An 18942-nucleotide genomic window follows, 5' to 3' on the forward strand; every position below is an offset into this window, starting at 1 on the left:
TGTGCGATGAGCACACACTCACACTGCTCCCTGTGCGATGAGCTCAGACACACTCACCCTGCCCCCTGTGCGATGAGCTCATGCACTCACACTGCCCCCTTTGCGATGAGCTGACACATACTCATTCTGCTCCCTTTGCGATGATCTCCACACACTCACACTGCCCCCTGTGCGATGAGCTCACACACTCACACTGCCCCGTGTGATGAGCTCACACACTCACACAGCCTCCTGTGTGATGAGCACACACACTCACACAGCCTCCTTTGTGATGAGCTCACACACTCACACTGCTCCATGTGTGATGAGCTCACACACTCACACTGCCCCCTGTGTGATGAGCTCACACACACTCACACTACCCCCTGTGTGATGAGCTCCACACTCACACTGCCCTCTGTGTGATGAGCTCACACACTCACACTGCCTCCTGTGTTATGAGCTCCACACACTCACACTGCCCCTGTGCGATGAGCTCACACACTCAAACTGCCCCTGTGCGATGAGCTCACACACATTCACACTGCCCCCTGTGTGATGAGTTCACACACACTCACACTGCCCCTGTGCGATGAGCTCACACACACTCACACTGCCCCCTGTGCTATGAGCTGACACACTCACAGTGCCCCTGTGCGATGAGCTCACACACACTCACACTGCCCCCTGTGCAATGAGTTGACACACTCACAGTGCCCCCTGTTTGAGGAGCTCACACACTGACACTGCCCCCTAGCAGGTACCTCCCCAGTGTGCTCTTAACATGTGACTGTGATGGACATGAGAGCAGCCAATAATAATGCTGTGGAAGAGGAGGGACTGTGACGGAGAGGAGCCTTTAAAAGGGGGGCGGCCATGTTGATAGCAGATCTGCGCAGACCTCAGCACTAAAAGCTTTGATTGAAGATTGCCAAGTATGCATGACGTGGTAACAGTAGCATAGAGTTACAGTCCGGATGTGTTCGAGTGCTAATGGAGGGGACCCTCAACGGCTACAAGGCCAGCGGTACCGGAGCACCCTTATTGAAGTACAGGCCTGCAACAGTTAGTGCAGAGGTGCGCAAACTTATCTTCATGCGCCCCCCTTTTCTCCTCTCCGGCTTGCGCCCCTCCCCCCCCCTTGCACGGCCCGGCATCAAATGACATTGCAGGGTCGTGTGACGTCAAGTTGCCATAGCAGTGTGACGTCACATGACCCGACAGCGTCATTTGATGCTGGTTGCCATGGAGATGCGTCGTTTGAACCAAAGTAAGTAAACCAGTTACAGAGGCCTCACGCGATCCTCGGCATTTATTTTAAACACCCAGCCCCCACCTCCCAGACAATCTAGCGCCCCCCACTTCGCGCACTGCTGAGTTAGTACACAACGAGGTTCCACGGTATGCCGGCACCATCACAAGCCAACATACCCAGGGCTGGGGGCTAACGCACCACTGGCTCTGACTCACTCCCGCGCCGCGCCATTGGGAACTGTGTTATTATTGTATGTTGCGTCTAGTGATTCTTTGCCAAGGATCACAGGTTTCCCAGGTTATTAAGAGTATAGTAAATCCGTTGTACCATCCGTATACTGTCTGCACTGCTCCCACCGCCCGACTGTAAGCCACGAGTGGCCGTTTAGAATCACTAAGGACTCAGACCCCCGGCCCATAATAATCACTAGCCTGAGGGCTACAGAGGAGGAAAGGAGGCTACAGGATTGTAAGTAGATGGTGATAAAAATGGACTATAATAATAACATCGCGTCTTCACGTGCCAGATGGTTTCTTAGGCTGCGTCCAGGGTGAATCCAGCAAGGCGGAGGCGCGCTGAGGTTGAGGGAAAGCAGGTGCTTTCCCTGGCCTTAGACTGTGCGCCGTCCGGGGGCGTGTTGGGGGGGGGGGGGGGCGCTGTGACGTCACGGAGCTGGTTTGCCTTCATTGGGCGAACCGCTCACGTGACCGGCCCTGCGCTCGCCAAAAATTTGGTAATACCTACGCTTCTGCACGCTTGCGGAAGCGTGCGCGAGCCCCTGCTAAAGCCGCTCTCATTGCGGCTGCAGGGGCTCACTGCCGAGCAGCAGCGCGCCTCAGGACGGGTCAGCGCCTAAGCGCTGACCATGCCCGAGGCCTTATAGAATAGAAGCACTTAGTAAATATGGATTCTTGTCTTCAGAACCCATACTTGTCCCACCTGTAACGTACTGCACATGGGGGTGGGGGGAACAAAAGTTGGGACAAGTCCGTAAACCCAACTTACTGTTGATTTCTACATTTTTTATTAAGGATAAACTATTTCTAAAATATATTTTCTCTTTTCATTTCAGAAATATGTGGACTTACAGGGTTTTGTCACATAAGCAGCGATATAAATGAGTAACGTTGCCTTTTCTGTGTGAGACATCAGGAGCCTGCACATAAAATGGTTAACGTTGGTGATGGAGTCACTTTTAGTGCATCTGCTGCTGCTGCAAAACAATGCGAATGCCAGGGAAGAGTTATCCTTTTATATTCTGAGCATTAGTTACTGTGCCTCGGGCATATTCATGGCTGACATGCTCCACTGCCAAGTAAACAATTCTTCCAATGTCATAATAGCTTATTCATTGTAATAACTATTAGATACTTTTCAGCGTCCCATGAATGTGCTAATTTCAATATGATTATGTCTAGATCTTTTAGTATTAATCTAACACAAAAACTCCCCTTTTGTTTCACATCTCAAAGACCAACTCTAGATTTTTCCTTTAGTTTGGTTCTTTTTTTTTTATCGTGGGTTACAGCAGAGGGGCTCAACTCCAGGCCAAAAGAGCCCTGAAGAGGTTTAAATATATCCCAACTTCAGCACAGGTGGCTCAATCAATGGCTTAGTCTGCATCAGAATGAAACATTTCGGGCCTGTGGCAGAGAAGAGGAGAGGTGAAGGATTTGTGTGAGGCTGCTCACTGACTCCAGCCCTTAGGTGGCGCTGGAGAGCTCACTTCGCTGCTCCTCCTCTCCGGGGCTGGCTCCTGATCTCATCTACTGTGTGCTGGCAATGGGAAGGTAAGTGTATATGTCTGTTTGTGTCACTGTGTATATGTATGTGTTATATATGGACTGGATTCTATCTTCATGTCTCAACAGAATCCAATCCTCAGGCATCCTTCCTGACATTTACAGTGACCAGGCAATAGTGCACTATGTAAGGACAATTAAACCACCCCAATCAAGCCCTTAAGTTCTCCTCACTAGAACATTGAGAAACTTTAACCCACAACAGTTTCTGACTGATCTTACCAACTGCCCTTGGTACAGAATCAACCTGATACCCGACCGCGGTTATATATGTGTGTATAGAGTGCATAGTTTGCAGCACAGATGGCTGGAATAGCTGGCCTGGGTGCACCTGAAACTAAATTGGATAGTCAAAAAGTAGAAAAAAATTCAGTCACTCACAGGACTTGAGAAAAATGCTTGTGCGAGTGTGCAATGTAGATTTTTTTTATTAATATGGCCCTCAACTAAAAAAGTTTGGACACCCCTGTCTTAAGATGAGTCCCAGCCCCCCAGTGAATGTGTAATAACAGGCTGTGAGAGAGCCCCTTGTGGCCTATACTTTTTAGGGATACAGAGAAGAGTAACAAAGTATTCTCTTTGGACCCCTCCTCTCTATATCAACCCATAGTTTTTGGCCTCTAGGTAGGGACCAAAATATGAGGTTGCTTAGTTTTGCTGCTCTATGTTATCGTAGAAGATCTGGGACAGCTGGCCCTTCTTGGAGAAGAGGACTACACATAACTGTACATCTAATCCTGGGTTTACGCCTGTGCCAGATGAGTTTAGAGATGGATTTCTTCATGTCACTGATATAAGAAATAGGGACGTCCAACATTCATTTTAATGGAGGCGATTCTCCCCGTCCAAGATAAAGTGTTCCTGCCATGTTCACATATCTTCCTTGATCTGAGTAAAAAGACGTGGATAATTTAAATCAAATAGATCATCCAATTTGTAGATATGAACCCCAATATATTTTAAGGTCTTTTCTCTCCACTTAATTTTATAGAGCCGCTTCGAGGAATCCAGGGTGCCTGAGGGACATGCAAAGGGATTAACCTCTGATTTGGTCATTTTACATTGAGCTAAAATGATTCAGCTCTCAAAGATCTCAAATCTTGATGATTTGTGCAATATACCTTTTGTAGATATACAGTACAGTACTACACTATTGTGAGTTTTCTTCTAAATTTCCGAGAAACACTGGATGACATGTACACACATCCCATCAGAGAGAGGTGGATCTCTGATACGACTAACACACCTATAAGATAGATGGTTAATTTTTCATGATTGGCTACACCATTAATTGAATTTTTTATTTCACATATCAACGTCGTGATTTACAAGCGCTCCCCTTACCTGGAAGACAACGCTATCAAATTTGGACCTGAGGACGGTCCACGAACAGGTGTAAGAGCTGCTATTTATATACCTTTTCACATATTTCAATTTCACTATTTGGTGAGGGTAATAAACAGTCATTATTAAGGTTTTTTTTCACTGTTTTTTATACTATATTATTATTTTATAGGGCACGAGCCGTTGCGTAGCAATTTTGCATTCTGCAGATAGACCCTCCTCATTTAGGAGCGCCTGGGTACCACCCCTTCTTTTCTTACACTGAGGACGGGCACTACCAGAGTGAGCCCACCCAGTTATGCCATTAAGGCCGTTAACCCCTTCTAGAATCTGTAGTCCACGGAGGGACAGATATACATATACAAATAGTTCAGTTACTTTTGCTAACAAACAAAGTACAGAACATACATTTAGTGGCTTACCCAACGTTATGAGCCTTATATACTTCGCCGTGCTGCTTCATAAGACTAAAAATGTGCAAAAATAAATAAGTCACACCACAAATCTGTTTTATGTAAATAAAAATGCAAAACCTGCCGTGCATTTGATGATAACAATGGTTGCTAGAAATATATATATATATTTTTTCGAGAACTCAAATTTTATTGAAAAGTAAAAGGTGACGGGAACAGAAAATTAAGAGGGGAGAGACCAGGTAAGATTCCATCCACAACATGTGTCACCATGGGGAACAATAGGAACATTTAGGGATTACATCTTAAATTGTTTTTAATCCACATTTATATAGCTGATTCCAAACTAAAAAGCAAATGATAATATTTCAGTGTAAGATGTAACAGAAAACTTTAAGAGCCTCATGCCCAGTGGTGTGGGGACCACAGAGAACTCATCCGCACACGGCAATAGGGAAACCCAATGAGGTTTCTAGTTATTCCTGGGCTACCCGATTTTGTTAAAGGATTTTGTTCTGTGTTTTAGGAATGCTGTAGGTCTCTCCAGCAACATTATTTTGTTGATCTTTTGGGTTTTTAAACTCAGGGATAGGGAATCTGTTTTTTTTCCCAGGCAGCAGCAATAGAGCATCCCGCTGCTGTTAGGATGTGTGAAGTTTATTTAAATGTGGAGTCAAGTTTTGGATAACCAAAAGGACGCCGGGGCTTGCAGACAACTACAGTATATACATTGTAGGAAGACAACACCTGCTTTCATGAATGGAATAGGTTGGGGTTTGTGGTAGTTCTCTAATAAACAGAGAAGGAGATGGAGCGAGAGGTTGCATTGATGGGTTTGGGTACCATAACTGTTAGGAATGGAAGAGTCATGAGATGATCAGAGCTTTGCATTCTTGGTGGAGACGCCTTGAGCTGTGCTGGGTGAGAAGCTGACGTGAGTAACTCCATATAAATTGTAAATTACAAGGTACGACATTCTGGACAGTTTTTTACCTGATACAGGTATATGTCATTTCAGGGAATCAAACAATCACCAATACCTCAAGTGAAGTAAAGTGACATTTACAGACTGAAGATAGAAACTTACCCAACACAAAGCTGTCACCTACACCCTCAAATTAACCTCTGAGCTGCCACAGTGGGCTACAGAACATTGCACAGCTTTCTGCCTCAAGGTTGATGGGAACATCTCTTTGTTTATTTTTGCACAATGCTGCCATGGACCAAAATGTTCATTAACATAACGCAATTAATGATTCTAGTTCAGACCCCAAATTCTCATTATGCAAAATCCTTTATACTGTTGAGCACTAAAAATGTGTCCTTTTTAAAAGATTACAAAATGATTTAAAGGAGCAAGAAAGGTCTTTAACTGATAATGCTTTGTAGGATAATTAGGGATGAGTCTATCTTAACCGCTTTATATGCCTTGTCAATTCACCTCTATGAATATTAATCCCAAATGGAACTTTTTATCAGCTGCCAATGAAGGTCTTAATGCAGGCACATTTTAAAACAATGGGAACACTGATCAACTGCCTTAATCTGCAGCAATTTGCCCATAACTGATGAACAATTTAATTAAATTTTTTTCTTCCATGATTGGTTCCTTTTTGCCATGCATTGGTTATTATCAGATTTACGTTGTATCTCAATCTCATGAACAGACTACACTGTTTTCCTGCCGTCACTTAAGGGCTCCAGAAAGATGTATTGTGTGTATTATATTACAATATGCAGGTTTTTTTTATCTGTGCACACGTTAAGTTTTCTATTTGTATTAATTGAAGTAATAAGAAACCCTGATGATTATTTATATACAATACAATAGTAATACAGAAAAAAGAAGAAATGTTGCATCAAAACACTTGAAAACACACACATTGTTATCAGTAGTAGCTCACTGCAGCAGTAAGTTTAACACAATACATTAGAGTTTAAGTAGTCACAGGAAGTAGCTCTTTTATGTAGACAGGAAGATGTATTTTCCTTGTATATATTGCTACCAAGGGGACCATTTCTCCCATTTCCAACACAGAGAGAATATCAATCATTCAGTATGAATATCATTTGTAATTCTTTCTTTCATATTTTTAAATATAATTCTTTGAATCCTTGGAGGGGAAAGAAAGATACCCAAGCAGTGTGAGTATTCATGTGAGCCACAAATCATATGACTTCAGAATTCCTACCATTTGAAGCTCGTCTCGTAACCTTTTCCCCCCCAAGAAATCTCCAGTTGGCATGGGCAGGTTCACGGGCTCCAACTAAATAATGTTACCTTAGTAATATCAGGATACATTGTAGCTGCTGAGTCACACTGACTGAAGGATTGATTGAAAACACAAAGGCAGCCATTATTTTAGTCACACAATCAGTATTTTGACAGATTTATAACGGGTGCACCAAACGATTGCCAGCTTAGGTAAGAATGTCGTTGTCACACGCTTTACATATACAGTACCAATAAGAAAATATAAAAAGGGGTAATGTAGCATTGCTGCTTTAACATACTGTACATGATAAATGTAGGCCCCAGATTACCAAACTGTACTTGTCCTCATCTCTCGTTAGTACTAATGTGTGCACTTTTAACAATAATTAGCGAATCGCAGCATGCATCATAATTATAAACAGCTTCCTAGGTGGAAATTCTGCTGAGAAACGTGCCCTCTTCATAACGTTTTATTTACATTTTCTTACTGCATAAACCAGAAAAAAGGAAATATTCAGGAAAACACCTCCTGCATGTGGTACTATTTGTTGGTCATACTAGTGCGAAGGGAGTTGGATCAGTTTACTGGCCTAAGGAAGACTGTATAGACTGTATAGTAATTATCTATTAATTATCCCCAGTGTGGCCACTTTGTCTTTTTGTCAGTAGCATGGAGATAAAGGTGGGTGAGGGGACGTTTACTTCACACAAGTAAGTAGAGTTCTTGCCTTGGCAGCAAGGCTGATAGTGACTTGCCCAGTGACAGTGGGGGTCCTGCAGAATGATAAGCCTCCCACCCCCTGAGTATGCACGGCCCCTCCCTTCAAGTGTGCAAGGCCCTCCCACCCCCTGAGTATGCAAGGCTTCCACACTCCTATATCCTGAGTGTGCAAGGCCACCCCGCCCGCTGAAAGTGCAAGGCCCCTCCCAGCCCCTGAGTGTGCAAGGCTTCCAAACCCTGAGGGTGCAAGGCCACCCCCCCTGAGTGTGCAAAAGTTCCACACCCCACCCTTTGAGTGTGCAAGGCCACCCAGAGTGTGCAAGGTTCCCACACTCCCACCCCCTGAGTGTTTAAGGCCCTCGTACCCCACCCCCATAGTGTTCCAAGCCACCCCCACCCTCTTGAGTGTGCAAGCACCACCCCAGTGTGCAAGGCCCCCCTAGCCGCTGAGGATTAATTTCAGCACTGCAAACAGGAGCGGGCGCTAACATGACTCTAGGCCCATTACACGCTCACATTACACGCTCACATTCCCCTTAGTTTGGCCAAAGGTGCAAACTTTTGCAGGAAATGACACGATGCTAATATGCAACCTGGGAACCGAACTGCGAGACCATCACACTTCTCCAACCCGCAGTCATTCCCCCACTCTTCCTCTTTTTTTTGCACTAGAATTAGAACCAGTCCCTGGAGCTGAGCCACATTCATTTCAGCTCCGGGACCCTCGGTCCCCGAGATACCTGACGGTAAGAGCAGTGCTCGTACTTCCTGGTATTTAAATCCCCGTGTCAAATGATGCAATTGGAAGCCGCAACATATCGGATAAGACACTTTCCCGAATTACAAAGCAACAACCAGGGACAGGACATTATCACTTCACATTGACTACACACAGGAACATATTAACATTACTAACAGTGAGGCTCCTCCAACTGTCACTCCCAGGAACGTACGATATAGAACCTTCAGCCTCACAGTATATGATGTCACTGGTCACCATGCATACAGAGGGAGTGGCTTATTTCCTGCTACATCAGTCTATACCATGTAATGGGAGAGGCATGGTACTCTGCATGCGCCCACACAATTAACCCCTTAAGATCTTTAACCTTTTAACTGTCATACTAGTCTCTAGGGGGGGGGGGGGGGGAGGGCGGCTATAATTTATTAATGGGATTGCTTCTATAAATGTGATTTTTTTTTTCTCTTTATACATGGAAAAAACTCAAGGTGACTTCTAAAGCTAATAAATCATTCAGCTGCTTGTGTAAGAATTGTCCTAATTCATTTCAGAACATACTGGGGTGATTAGCCACACTTTTACATCTATATACAGTACACCTTATCATGCGATGGTGAATGTGAATTCGACTTTGCACAGGAATTATCCCAGGGAAGAAAAAAATCACAACAAAGAAAGATAGAGTTCTTTTAATCATCGCTACAAAGGTTATATATTTCCCTTCTAAATTTAGAACATTTTGCAGATGGTTTCATTGTTTATCTAATATTTAAAGCATATCTGAAAGGAGGAACCGGTGCTATCGCCTCTCAGAGCCCGGGGCGATTACATGAAATGGCCAATATAATCCTGAGCATGTACAAGGTGGTACATTGATATATGTTACTGCGCTTCTGTTTTATTTTTTCAAACCTGTCGCAGTACTAAGATTACAGAGTCAGTGCTTGAGAGTGTGATTGTATTGGAAGGGTAATGTTTCACTAGCGCTTTGTAGCTGTGCGTGCAGTACATAATGTAAAGCAGGAATATTAACCTTAAAGCTGCAGTTCAGGCTCCCGTTTTGTTTTTTTTTAGTTTTTTTTTTAAAATTCAATAGTTTCATGTGGGCAATCTCTACTTACCTAAAAAACTGCATAGCTGCCGGTTAATTCGTTCTCCGTCTATTGATCGGCAAAGTTTGACGACATCTTTAAATTTGGGGAATGTAAATCGTTGCTATAGGAACAAGCATGCTTGTTAAAATAGAATACAAGAAAATTGGTCTTTCAAAGTTGTTTTTTTTAAAACAGAACTGATTTATTAAAAAAAAACACACATGCAGGATATTGCCTGAAATGCAGCTTTAAAAGAGCAACACTACCCACCCCCCCTTATTTTCTTCTTTCTTTATTATTTGTATATGTAAAGCATTCGACAATGTATAATGCTACATTCGTACCTAAGCTGGTAATCGTTTGGTGCATCTGTTATAAATCTGTAAAAATCCTAATTGTATAACTAACATAATGGCCGCCTTTCAGTTTCAAATCAATCCTTCAGTCAGTGTAACTCAGCAGCTACAATGTATCATTGTATGACTAAGGTAACATTATCTATTGTTACAGTTTAAAGCTCAAACTGCTGGGAACATTGGCAACAATTTATCACAAACAAGTGCTGCAAAGATCTTACACTGCTGGGGAGGTAGATTGAACCCTGCTGTAAAAGTTAAAGGATGCTTTAAAACTAATTAAAAATTGCATTGAGTTGAGTTGAATAATATATATTGTTAAAATGCAGCAAGTATTTTTTAATACTACAGAACTGATTTATTTAAAAAAAAAAAACCCATATAAGATTTCACATATTTTTCTGCTTTAACCCGGGGGTTTAACTCCCATCCTCAAGACCCCCCAGCAGGTCAGATTTTCAGGATATGCCTGCTTCAGCACAGGTGGCTCAGTCAAAGACTGCACCTGTGCTGAAGCAGGGATATCCTGACCTGTTGGGGTGTCTTGATCACTGGCGTTGAGAACCCTTGCCTTAACCATTGCAATGTAAAGTACTACAAGCCTTTTCTGATGCCGTTTTGCAGATAACACACGTTGTCTCTGTTTGCTTTTGTATTGATTTGTGTCACTCTGTGCTGTATGGAGGAAAAGGATACGAAATAAATCCCTTTTCAAAGCGCACGTGACATATCCCATTTGTTTGATACCTGGAAACTAAAGTAGCCTGATCAAGTAACATTCCCAAGGTCACGGTGTATCATTCCCAAGGTCACGGGGTAACATTCACAAGGTCACGGTGTAACATTCCCAAGGTCACGGTGTAACATTCCCAAGGTCACGGTGTAACATTCCCAAGGTCCCACTGGGGGACCGAAACGTCGGTTTTTGTGTCTTCTATCAAATATAGAACATTTATGATTTACTTACCTGCGTGCTGTCCCTTGATGTTGTGTTGCAACCGGTATCGTATGGTCTATATATATATATTGTGGTGCCATCGCTGTCCTCTAGGGGCTGAATGGGGCAGCTATTGGACTTTTTCACCACAGAGAGTTCATTTAATCCTCCTTGGAATGGCTATTCAGGTGTTAACTAATGAAGCTGCTGAGAGACACTGCTGAGAGACACTGCTGAAGCAGTGACGGCTGGTTACAGAGGAACACAGGAGTTTCCCTGAGCTCCCGTGGGGTGTAATCCCAAAGAGAAGAAGGAAGGACAATAGACTGTGCTGAAGCAGGGACATTGCCAGATGGACTAAGATAAGCACACCCCTTTCTATTGTTTACAAAGACTGCTGTTACCTTGTTGCTTATGCCAGGGCATGTTTTGGGCTGACAACTGGCTTAGCTGGCAGCCCTGATAGTAAGGGCCTGAGAAGTCAGTTAGTTTTCCTAATAGAAATAAGATTTTATTTTATTTGGTTTTTCTTAAAGGGACAGTGGGCCTATTCGTATTATTTATCCCTGTAAATAAACCCCAAGTATAAAGACATACAGCGTTTCCTGCCTCATATAGGGAGGAGGAGTCTAGTCTTTTGAGCCATCCCAGCAACCGTAGCTTTTGCAAGGAGAGTTCCCAGCAGCGGTGATGTCACACGCTCAGTCTACCAGCGTGTCTGTATGCAGGGACTCTGTGCATCCTACGGGCAGGATTTGCAAGCTGCGGACGGCAATTTGAGCAATACCAATCGTTATTGCACCATGTGAGTGTATTTTACTGTGTTTTTTAGTGTTTTAGCTAATTAAAAGTGTTTCAAACTACACCATATTGTGCCCATTCCTTCCCTCTTCGGTGGGGGTTCGTAACGGAGCCACCCCCGACGCCATTGTGGATTGAGGCCACCTCCAGTAAGCTGCCTGCACGTGGGGTTGTGAGAGGAGCTGAAAGAAGGGGAACAAGCACAGATTCTCTCCACTGAATACTTTGGCGTTCATCATGTGAGTAGGAATCTTCACTGTCTTAGATAGGGATCTGATTGCTAGAAAAATGCTGCGCAATCAGGTGTGCCTCTCATCTGTATTTCAGACGTGCATCTGTCTATTCCAAGGACACATCCCATCTGGAACATTTCCAACAGGGCCCAGCTATCATCTTTAAGATCAGAGACTATCTGAAGATCACGGTATCTTGGACTTTAGCGCTGGGGACTTTAATATTGTTTGTGCACTTTTTGTATCAGGTTTGGAATAACCTGACATTATTGTCACCTAGCTGCTTGCTCTTACAGCAATTGTTAGATTGTTTGTTGTTTTAGCACTTATTATCGTTTAGCACATTATTCATCACACCTTTAATTTAGTGTAGGTAAGCGCTTTTGGAGGGGTTATTTTCTTTGTTTTGTATCATTTGTAAGGTCATATTTGGGATATATGTGGCTTCTCTTCATAAACCATTTATTTTCCTTGTGGATACAATTAATATGGATTAATTTATTAATAGTGCAGTTTGCTAAATCTTCAGTAAAGCTTTAATGCATTTTCCCTTTAGGTATACGGGAAGATTTCCGATTGGGGACGAAATACAGCGGTGCACTTCCTAAGAAAATATGGCGATTGGAGCCGGATCGCAATAAAAATATATTTATTTGGCTGTCAGCCACATACTAAAATAGAGATGCAGGAACCTCCAACGCATTTCGCGTTTATCAAAGAGTTGCCTTACATGCATGGCTAAATATATTACAAATATACTTGCTTCCTCTGAGCACTGACTCTTCTTTTTCTGTATATCCCTTTTGGTATAACAGGTAAATAGTCTGACAGGTTATTTATTGCTATAAAGTTCTCTCTAAAAAGAAGGAACACGTCTGTTTGACATTCCACAAGGTGCTAGCTTCAGCCAAACTGCCTGCACACTGAGGGACTGATGTACCGGTCTCCCGGCTGCAAAACTGCTGCAAACAACTGAACAAAATGTACTGTATAAAGGAAAATGATCCCACTGGAAACAATAGGATTTTTACATTGATACATTTGGGGCCGTTTTTTTTGCTCCTCTTTTGCAGCTGTGAGACTTTGATACATCAGTCTCTGTGGAGTTGTGCACTGACACACATTAGTATTTATATTATTAGTGTATATATATATATATATATATATAGAATCCAATGCACAGCCGGCACACCATATGCAAGTAAATAAGTTTTGGTGCTTATCCCATAAAGCAATAACAGACCATACGATACCGGTTGCAACACGACATCAAGGGACAGCACGCAGGTAAGTAAATCAAAAATGTTCTATATTTGATAGAAGACACAAAAACCGACGTTTCGGTCCCCCAGTGGGACCTTTCTCAAGGTGGTGCAATTGAATGCAGTGCACAATACATATATATACCCCAAACCCCAGTGCAATTCAACAAAACCAATCACAGTTAATTAGCCTCACCTGCCTATGTGACATGCATCCACAGTATCAGCAGGTAAAGAGCATCCATTTTGAATATATTAACTCTATATTTGTTTACCTGATACGTGTTTAGGCATGCGCAAAAAGGCTCAGGAATTGCATAATGTTACTGCTGAGAGACTACATAAGTCTGCCAGACCCAGCGATATCTTGGATAACCGGAGAGAGTGCGCATGGGCTAAACTGATCTGGAGCTGATACCTGGATAGATTAACTATTTCAGGGATGTGCAAAATACACATTGTAACTGCAAGTTAAGCGAAACATGTGAAACACCTGATGTGCTCACCGTAAATGTGCAAAAAAATGTGAGGGAATAAAACATATATACACACGTGTGGATGACGTGGCTGACTGGAATCTAGGACAATATATAAATGTTGAAACCAATGTGGCTATCCAGACCAGCAGGCGTGTATAAATGTCACGGTTGCATCAACTGCCAGTACTTGATATTGGGGAATTCCTATCCACACCCTCACACTGGCATCCGCCAGAAGATCAAGGATACAATGAATTGTGAATCCAAATACGTTGTATATTTTATACAATGCCCATGTGGCCTTTATTACGTGGGAAAGACAATGAGGATGCTTAAAGAGAGATTAGCCCTACATCGTTCTGCCATACGGAAGGCACTGGCTGATACTGAAAACAAGGAGGATTTGTCACATCAACCAGTAGCAAGACATTACAAAGAGAAGAGGCATGGGCTCGCCACCTTGCGTTGTATGCCACTTGCCCAGGCACGGACTTCGGGGAGAGGAGGGAATCGCAACAGGACACTACTACAGCTTGAAGCCAGACTCATCTACAGTTTGGGCACATTGAGCCCACGGGGTCTAAATGAGGACTTCAGATTAAGCTGTTTCCTGTAATCTCCGCACCTGGCCCATTGAGCTGCCTGCTGATACTAGGATTCATCTTTAACAGCAAAACCAGCGCATACTGCCTTGGGGTGTCAGCCAGTTAGCCGCATTTCCTCCATCATGTCTGGCACCTTAGGTCCCTTGCAGTCAAGATGCACCTGTGGCAATGTTTGCTGACAGCGAGACACACACAATTTATCACTAGTTTCTCCATGTGACAGTGTCTGCATTATGTGTTTATGTTGGTATTTAAGGTGTCGCTCCCTGAAAGGATACATAGTCATCAATGCATTATCATTTCTTACAATACGCATTATGCGTTCCATGGCTGAGTGCTTTCAGCATTTATATACTGTCTTTTTTGTTTGTGCAAATTATTATGCTTTGATGCACTATTTCACTTTTTATGTATGCTGGTGCATTACAGTGTGTCAGATACCTCAGGTCCCTTTTAGTCAAGAGCCACCTGTAGCAATGTTTGCTGAGAGTGTGACACAGCATGTATTCTAATTTATTACCAGTTTCTCTATTAGACATTGTCTGCATTATGTATTTTGAGTGCACTGCATTCAATTGCACCACCTTGAGAAAGGTCCCACTGGGGGACCGAAACGTCGTTTTTTGTGTCTTCTATCAAATATAGAACATTTTTGATTTACTTACCTGCGTGCTGTCCCTTGATGTCGTGTTGCAACCGGTATCGTATGGTCTATATATATATATATATATATATATATATATATATATATATATATATATATTTATTCCGTGTATTTCTGCAGTGGTAAAATATAGCGCATGCTGCTCTAGTATTCTGCGCTTTAAAAAAAAAAATATCATCCAACTTTATGGTGATGGAGAAAACCATCAAGAGAAGTAACGCGAGCCTCGCATTTTTCTAACCCATAGACCGGCGCCGATATGCAGATGTAACGCCTCCTCTAACTCCTCCCACTTATTACATAAATCCTTCATCTCGTTGCAGCAAGACGCAGACATTCACGGAAATGGCGTAGCTAAGATTAACACACAGACACTGCCTGGCGCTGGTATTTTCAGTGTGAGTCGCGACAAAATAACAACTTTGCACCAACATTTTGCCTTTGATACATAGGGGCAAATTCTGGAGCAAAACTAGAGCAATTCTGGAGCAAAACCCATGTACCATATATATCACAGAAAAAAATGTTGTTGGCACTGGGGTTCCCCAAGAATTGCACCCATATTGCCTTGATATGTATGCCCCAGTGATCACATTGTCTTCCAGCTATAAAGTAAACACATGCCTCCTATCTCACAAGAACAAACCTCCACTGCTCACACAACAGATTTACACACACAGACTTGCTTAATTGGGTTGTTTATTCTGTAAAAGGTAGAAATACAGCTCCACCCCCTTATAACGCGGTGCTTGGGGGCCAAAGAATCACATCATCACGTTATAAGCGGACCGCGTTAGAAATAATGTACAATTGTATGCATTGTACAATAAAGAACTTAAGATACCAATAATCGTGTTGTAAAGTATTCATAAATACGAAAATTGGGAGCCACGCTTGCATCGCGTTATAAGCGGGTCTGCGTTGTAACGGATCGCGTTATAACGGGGTTGAGCTGTACTATGATGCGTAATCCGTAGCACCAATAATTATAGTACTGCCAATATCAACACAATGTCACACAAACGTTTGTATTATCGGAATAATTGCTGCAATGTGCCGAATGCTGTGTTTTCTGGCGCTTCTGAAGTACAATCTTACCAAAAGGGTCTAAAACCTACTGCAAAGCCCCCAGGTAGTAAAGGGGTTAAACCCATTGTTTTATGCATCTATTACTAAAAGTTACCCATATTGATGCTACAATGTTACATAATATTTTCCAAATGAGCTAGTATGACATTGTATATTTATGCTGCTGCGCATCGATTTATAAAAGACCAAATTCAATGCAGTAAAGAGACTGCAACATTGAAGCCCAAAATCTGGACTCTGCTGGGCCTCGAGAACAGAGAGGGGGTGTACGCCTGCTTCAGCCTTCTCAGGGAGAGAAATAGTGAGGGGAGAGGTGAAAAGGAAGAAGTAAAAGGTAAGTAGCAAAAAATTAAAAACAAGCAGAAAATACTTCTTTTGAAGATGCACAAAAGTACTTTGGGAAAGAGGACATATTCAAAAGAAGTCTTTTCTTCCTGTTCTTTTTTGCTTCTGTTCGACTTCCTAATGCGAGAAATACTGGCATCCAGGTAAAAGTGAGAAACTGCAGTATTTTACATACTGTACAGGTCCCTGTAGAAAATGTTAATGTTTACACATCCGGCTTCGGAAAAAATCTGTGTCCATAGCTGCAGGATTATTATTTTTTTCTTTTTAAACCTAATTACCAACTCATCTCATGCACCTTGTCTGCTTTACCTTGTCTGCTTTACTGCAGAATTCTCTCTGGAAACGAGAATTAGGTTTGGCTTAAAATAGAGCTAATATGTAGGAAAACAGATGAAAAGCAAAGACATGCTTGCTTGATTGCAAAGAATAGACTCTTTGTACCTTGCCCATTAAAGAACTTGTTCTAAAACCATTAATCTCTCTGAAAATATGACCTCTGAAGTGCTGCCAAAGTCAAAGAGAACCATGTCATTCTGATACTTATTATCTTGTTAAAGCAGCTTACTGTCGTTACATTTCAGATGCATTTTACAGTAGTTATCTGCTTATTTTTGAAAATACGGAACAAAAAATTGTAATCTCCGACCAAGGGAAATAATGACCGGGAGAGAAGGTGTTTCTGGTCGAGGCAGGAACACCTGAAGTGGGAAATAATCTTTCTGCACAGTACGACCGTGGACATACACCATACACTATTAGATTGTTGGCATACGGTGAGAAAAAGGTGCAAAGTCAACTTATAAAATGTGTCCCAAAACGACACTTACAATGTTATATTCAAAGACCAAAAGATAATGCTGGGTGTGTGTGCCCTTTATATATTTGTTTTGCAGTTCTAAAATTGTTTCTCGCTGAAAACATTACATTATTATTTGTGTTGTTCTACAACCAGAAACAAACTAACAAAACTAAGTTTGTGCTTTTCAGCTCACATGAAATGACTGAGAAAATAAGGACCAAAGTGTGGAAATAGGAAAAAAAATAAGATATTTAATAAATGCCACAGTTGAGCTGGTTGTGTAGACACCTATATGATCTGAGCAAGACGACACTGCTAAATACGTAATCACTGGGGCAATAGATATATATAGTGTATTTTTAAACTTCATTTTCAAACAGCTGCCAAGACAATGCAAATCTGAGCAAAATAACAAGTCATTGCTGCTTAATTTTGCTAAGTAAATAGCGTTTAACCTCGTAGAAAGTGGCTTGTAAACTGAACGGTGGATATTTATATCATCAGCAATCCTCCCACTCATAGTTTAGCTGAGCAAGCTGTCAAGCGTGGCGTTCGACCTAAAATGCAATCTGATCGCTACATATACATATGTGTGTGTGTGTGTATGTAGCCATGCATAATAATGACTGCGTACATCTTCCCTGTTGGCAGTAAGTCTTGGTAGGTACAGGCCTGCCAACAGTAGTTATGGAGGTTTTCCCTCACACCCTGGTGTGGTGCCCTGTGTAAGGAAGGGAGTGGCTGTATGCTCTGAGTCCCTGGATAGTGACATCAGAGATGCGCCTGCCCCCTGAGGTATAAAGGGCACAGCACTGTCAGTTAGTGTTTTTTGTTAGCCAGCAGTTGTGTGAAGCAGCTGGTAAAATGTATGCTCCTGCATAAGGGATTGGAGGAATACTTTTGTGACCCTAGTGCTGTAACTAGCGGTAGCAGAGTGACCAATCAAGTCTGTCTAAGCCACACTGTGTCCAGGGACCTGGCGCAGTGGTGATCTCCCTAGGAGAACGGGAATCCCACTTCAATACGGGAGGGCGTACCTGGCAAAGGGACAGCACGGAGAGATGTGCGGCTAGAGCCGGCAGCTGCATGGGGCAGTCTGCTACATCCCAATCCACAATAAAGATGCCAAGTTCAAAGATACCCCCGCTGTGTGAGTGTGAGATTACTCTGCAGTGGCAGTCACCACGAGAAGGAGTTCCTCACCAGGACCATCTCCCTGCGGAAGCATAGATCCTGATGAGGTGGAGGCGCTGCACATGAAGTAAGTTGGACTCGTAACCACTACCTCAGATACCTGTCCTGCTGCCATCCTCTATAACACCAAGCGGGAGACTCAGGAGTCCTGTTACTAGCAGGTGCACCACCACACACGACCTTGTAATGGGGACCGGTTAGACCACACGGGCCAATGTGAGATTGGGTGGGTCAGACAAGGGGGGTCCAGCCGTTACAATTGGAGGCGCTGCTGAGATACCTGTTAACAGGACAGGCTTTTGCTAGGCACACACTAGGAAACAGGGAGAGTGTATGCTGCCACTTTGTTCTGCGTGGGATGGAACCAGGGGTAGTCGGGGAGCTGCTGGAGCTGCAGGCCGCACAGACGCCTTGGGATCCGTTAGGGGTTAGTGAGTCTGGAGCAGGGGGCTATTGCTGTTCTAGTCGTCTTGAGGTAGCGCTAGCGGGGGACGCCTGAAGGGGTAAACTGGTAACTTAGGGCAGGAATTCTGGAAGGGTCCGCACTAGGCTAGCCAACAGTAGGTCGACGCCCAAAGTACTGCATGGAAGAGCCAGAGTACTCTAGTCT

At 43.0% G+C, this 18942-nt stretch overlaps 1 long non-coding RNA gene across 1 annotated transcript in view; it reads right to left on the reverse strand.

The window, feature by feature from the left end:
- LOC142494616 (uncharacterized) overlaps positions 1-13414 on the reverse strand; it is a 38071-nt gene extending 24657 nt beyond the window's left edge. The window contains exons 1-2 of the long non-coding RNA XR_012801565.1: positions 13351-13414; positions 9593-9686 (exon numbers count right to left, since the gene is read on the reverse strand). This is a non-coding gene — a long non-coding RNA (uncharacterized LOC142494616). The remainder of the gene's footprint in view (positions 1-9592; positions 9687-13350) is intronic.
- Between the last annotated feature and the right edge of the window lie 5528 nt (positions 13415-18942).

This window comes from Ascaphus truei, chromosome 5 (genome assembly GCF_040206685.1).
Source record: "Ascaphus truei isolate aAscTru1 chromosome 5, aAscTru1.hap1, whole genome shotgun sequence".
Taxonomy (NCBI): domain Eukaryota; kingdom Metazoa; phylum Chordata; class Amphibia; order Anura; family Ascaphidae; genus Ascaphus; species Ascaphus truei.